The sequence below is a fragment of the Vigna unguiculata genome, chromosome 8 (assembly GCF_004118075.2).
Source record: "Vigna unguiculata cultivar IT97K-499-35 chromosome 8, ASM411807v1, whole genome shotgun sequence".
NCBI classification, from domain to species: domain Eukaryota; kingdom Viridiplantae; phylum Streptophyta; class Magnoliopsida; order Fabales; family Fabaceae; genus Vigna; species Vigna unguiculata.
This window is the reverse complement of record NC_040286.1, coordinates 8,758,583-8,764,582: the sequence shown is the minus strand read 5'-3', so window position 1 is coordinate 8,764,582 and position 6,000 is coordinate 8,758,583.

Below are 6,000 nucleotides of genomic sequence, written 5' to 3'. Positions count from 1 at the left end.
AATGGAGGAAAGAAACGAAGGTGCCAAAGTTGTTTGGATGAAGTGATTTGTGCAGACAGATTTGCGGGATTAAGCTTCCTTAGATCCCCGTGTGAGTGAAGAGAATAAAGAAGAAAGTCACGAATAATTTGCATTGTACATTTTTTTCTTTTTCATTGTCCATGTGTTTGCAACTCCATTTTAATTTATATTAACTTTAAACAACCACATATCAATTTAAAATAAGTTCACCAATTCAATTTATTACTTAATTTATTTAAAGTAATCATCAAAATTTTATTTCAACTTAATTTATACCAAACCCATTTTAATTTAATATAATTTTTTAAATTTTAATTTTTTCATTGTAAATAATAACTCACATTTTATAATAATAATAACACTAAAAATAATTTTATTTAAACTAATCACTCGAGAACAATTTATTTGAACTTAATTTCTAACAATTTCATTTTATTTTGATACAATTTTATCATTTTGTCATTTCTTTAAATAATAAATCACATTTAATTTTAACATAATTTACACTTATTATAATTTATTTTAACTTACTTTTATAACCAGGGTAAAACCATAATCTTCTAATTTCAACAATTAAAAAAAAAATCATCAAACTCATCACATCATTTACATATTTTTGTAAGCTTTTTCTTTAAAATCCTTTCATTTCTTATTATCTTTTCCTCAGGGCAGACAACCTTGCTTTCACCTATCTTTTCTCTCAAATCCAACCCTTAAATATTTTTGTAGAAACAAACACACCTTAACTATTTTATTTATTTTTTCTAAAATATGATTAATAATAGTACAAACACAATTATAAATATAAAGTGTACTTTATGTTAGAATTGATGCACCAATATTTCACAACCAAGAGGGGGGGTGAATTGGTATTAACAAATTTTGCCCAGTTTTAGCACTTTTGAAATTGTTTTGATAAAAACCTTTTCTTTTGAATCAATTGAAATAGTATGGTTTGATGCTTAATGTATGGAGCATTTATACTATGACAAGATATAGAGAGAAAGAGATAAAGCACACATAATTTTTATACTGGTTCGATTCTTAAGAATCTACATCCAGTTCATCTAGCAAACCACAGCTAGAGATATTCACTATATCACAAGAATTTCAAGATTTACAAATACACTTGATAAATCTAAATTCTAAGATAAAGGAACACACACGCAAGGCATCCACACACTTGCACAACCACACAACAGCAAGGCTATCACACACACTTGCTTTAGACAGAAAACAACAGAAATAAACAGTTTCAAACTGTATCAAAACACAAGAACAAAGCCTACAAAATGGATTGAGTACACCTTTTCCAAGACTGAAATTTCTTCTTCTTGCCAAGTCAAAATTGAATGTGTCTTGATAGAATTCTTCAAGAGGACCTTCCAAGATAGCTCCAAGAACCTGTTTCACACTTCTCTTTCTTTCTTTTGGTTGAACAGATTCAGCTTCAGAAAGTGCAGAAACTGTTTTTATATAACAACTGCTATCAAGCACGAACCTAGTCAACTACATTAGTTGGCTAGTCGACTATCGGGGCAGCAAATTAACATTTTCATATTATCACACACATGTCATCTTAACCATTGTCATGCTATTATGGACATCATCAAAAACATTTCACATACACTTAATCAGCAACAATCTCCCCTTTTTTGATGATGGACAACCTTGCATAGAACAACAAACCTTTCTACCCCTTTGGACATGATCAAAAACAGGGAAAAAAATGCAGAAAATAACCAATCTCAATGAAGTATATAGCTAAAAGCATTCAAAACCATGGGCTTCCTTTGCTCCCCCTAACTTGAAACCCCCTATATGATGAATAGGCCAATGAAATCATATAATGTCATAACTATGGAATGCATGTTATTATATAATATGGTATCAAAGTAAAATGCAGCAGACGGGAATAAGAGAAATTGGAATATCAAAGTACAAGCAACATTGTCAAATCAAGTAAAAAGAAAAAAGCAACATGGACTTAATGGGCAAACCAAATACAACAAATTTTATCATATTAGCTCAAAGTACAATCAATCACAAAAGAACAATCTTGATCCCAAAATCTAGATGTATGGTTACTCCCCCTAGGAACAAACACCTAAACAACACACACACATTTCTCCCCCTTTTTGAACATTTAGAAAAATAAGGAACTGACAGAAAAAAAAAATGCAAACGATGAGACATATTCAGTATCACTACCACAAATATTTGTTCAGACAAAGATGTAGCATAGCAAGGACAAACATGATACAAAATATGTATGCAACATTCAGCTCATACAACATATAGGTAAAAGAGATATCCTATTTATGCTACTGAAACTAGATCAAGCAGTGTACATGTTAACACTAATTTAAGCCAAAATGAAAACAAAAGGAGAAAGATAGAAAGATTACAATCCCATTAATTGGACATTTCAGCTTGTGGAGATCCTTCCTCATCATCAACAATGGCAGCGGCAAATTTCTTTTCCTCTTCCTCAAACACATATGAAGGTTGTGGGAAGGATGAACAACAACAACACAATGAAAAGGGAATATAGGTAACTTACTACAACTTCTCAAGATTAGGGTTTTAAAAAGATTGGGAGTTTTGAAAACAATTAGAGAATGGGGATTTAGGGTTCTTATCTTATTTAGGGATTTGGTAGTGTTGTTTATGACTTTTGGAATTAATTTGAAAGTTATCTCAAAAACTTTACCAAACCAAGTTTGTTGCAGACATAGTTAACTAGGTTATTAATCTAGTCGAATAGGTGCGAATTTGGACACAGGAACACAAAAAAGTATGTGGCTAGTTAACTAGCAAGTTGACTATTTTATGCAGAATGAGAAAACCTGATGCAGTATGAAAAAATAGTTAACTAATGAGTCAACTATGTAATGCAGAAACAGAAAAACTGGTGCAGTGGTGACAAATCTAGTGCAGTATGAAAACGATAGTTAACTAGATAGTCAACTTTATTTGCTGCAGAATGGTAAAATCTTATGCAGATTTTTATGCTATAAATGTGAAATTAAGTATGCCTAATTCATTAAAATGTTGAAGAATAACAACATAGATGCAACAACACAATTTGTATTTGTAGGAAAGACTTTTGGTGCAAAAAGATTAATTCTTATGTCCTAAGAAACATCATCAAAAAGTATTAAAAGTTGTTTTACTCACGCAGGGAATGATTGGAACTTTTCTTTACTTGTGCAGCCCAAAAAGTAATACCACATTGATTATTAGGCTTTTCACAAACCCTGCAAAATAGTTTAAACAGATGATGCAGGTACCCAATTGAATTTGGGTCCTTTCATGTTAGACAAAACATTTGAATTCTTGGCTATCCATTTATATTTACCTTCAGGAACACCATGATTCTTAAAGTAGCATTTATTTGATGTATGAACAGGTTTGCAACAGTAAAAGCATACAATAGAAGATGATTTACTCATGTTAATGAGTTTCCTTGACTCCAGTCGACTATTATGTTGATTTTCGTGTTCTGCATATCCTATGGCTTCTCTGTTCAGTACACTTCTTTGGGAACCTAGCATAACATCTAGATAATTTCTTCCTAGAGTGAATCTAGTTAAGGTACTCATTAGATATTTGATTCTCTCTAATTGTTTGGAACAATTTTCACAATTAAGCACACTCTTTTTGCAATTATCACTTTTATGCTTTTCAATATTTTCAAGCTCAATTTTCAACTCTTCATTTTCTGTTTCAAGTTGTTTTAATTTATTTTCAAGCCACCTATTTTCACCTTTATGTCTGTTATTAGAGTATTGCGACTTTCTAGCCTCTTCATGCTACTCATTATATACATCAAGTAGTTGATAGAACCTATTTTCATAGCTTTCATCAGTAGATTCAAGATCACTTACACTATTGGCAGAGGATTTTGTATCAGCCATCAAACACAGATTTATTTCTTCTTCATGGCTTTCACTTGAATCACTAGAGGTGCTGGAGTCATTGTCCTCCCAAGCAATATATGCTTTCTTCACTCTCTTGGACTTGCTTGTGGCCTCACTCTTTTCCTCCAAATTCTTTTTGATCTTGAGAATTGGACAATCAGGTTTGATATGACCAGATTTGCCACACTCATAACATGTTGGAGTGCTAGATGATGACTCTTGCCTCTTGGAAGGGAATCTTCTATTTCTTACAGCTGCAGATTTTGCATTAGATTTATTTTTGTACTTCAAAAATCTTGAGAAATGTTTTACCATCAGATTCAGTGTCTCAGAATCAGAATTTTCATCCTCCTGATCTATTGTTTTTTTTATCTTTGTTGGCTTTGCTTCTGCTTTCAATTTCTGCAGCAACTTTTAATGCAATGTTTTGCCTTTTCTCTCCTTCCTCTTCCTTTTTTAGACGTCCAAGTTCCAATTCATGTTCTCTTAGTTTTCCAAAGAGGGTTGCCATACTCATTGTGGTGAGATCTCTTGATTTAGAAATTGCAGTGACCTTAGGCTGCCATGCTCTATTCAGACTTTTCAATATTTTGATATTCAGTTCTTCCTTTTCAAAGACCTTTCCCAAGGCTATGAGATGATTCACAATATGAGTGAACCTTTTTTGCACATCATAGATTGTTTCTTCAGCCTTCATCCTAAACATTTCATACTCCTGGATTAATGTGTTCTTTCTAGCTCTCTTGACTGCATCTGAGCCTTCATGAGTTACCTCTAACACATCCCACATTTCTTTGGCGGATTGACAAATTGATACCCTGTAGAATTCATCCAATGTTAGTGCAGATGAGATTATATTCTTGGCTCTCACATCATAATAAGCACGTTTATTTTCATCAAGAGTCCAAGATAAGAAATCTTTAGGCATAATTTTTCCTTCCACAATTTTTGTAGGTATGAATGGACCATTAACAATAGCATCCCATACACCTTTATCAACTGATTCTAAAAAGATCTTCATTCTGATTTTCCAGAAGGGATAATTATCTCCAGAAAATAAGGGTGGTCTGTTTATTGAAGCCCATTCAGAAAAAGTCTGTGAAATATTGGCCATCTGTCAGGATCTAGTCGACTATGGATTCGACTAACCAGCTCTGGTGCCTCTTGTTAGAATTGATGCACCAATATTTCACAACCAAGAGGGGGGGTGAATTGGTATTAACAAATTTTGCCCAGTTTTAGCACTTTTGAAATTGTTTTGATAAAAACCTTTTCTTTTGAATCAATTGAAATAGTATGGTTTGATGCTTAATGTATGGAGCATTTATACTATGACAAGATATAGAGAGAAAGAGATAAAGCACGCAGAATTTTTATACTGGTTCGATTCTTAAGAATCTACATTTAGTTCATCTAGCAAACCACATCTAGAGATATTCACTAGTTATATCACAAGAATTTCAAGATTTACAAATACACTTGATAAATCTAAATTCTAAGATAAAGGAACACACACGCAAGGCATCCACACACTTGCACAACCACACAACAGCAAGGCTATCACACACTTGCTTTATACAGAAAACAACAAAAATAAACAGTTTCAAACTGTATCAAAACATAAGAACAAAGCCTACAAAATGGATTGAGTACACCTTTTCCAAGACTGAAATTTCTTCTTCTTGCCAAGTCAAAATTGAATGTGTCTTGATAGAATTCTTCAAGAGGACCTTCCAAGATAGCTCCAAGAACCTGTTTCACACTTCTCTTTCTTTCTTTTGGTTGAACAGATTCAGCTTCAGAAAGTGCAGAAACTGTTTTTATATAACAGCTGCTATCAGGCACGAACCTAGTCGACTACATTAGTTGGCTAGTCGACTATCGGGGCAGCAGATTAACATTTTCATATTATCACGCACATGTCATGTTAACCATTGTCATGTTATTGTGGACATCATCAAAAACATTTTAGATACACTTAATCAGCAACACTTTAAGTCTAACTCAACCTTACAAAATTGACTTATAAGATGAGATTCACCTTATCTCTAGATGA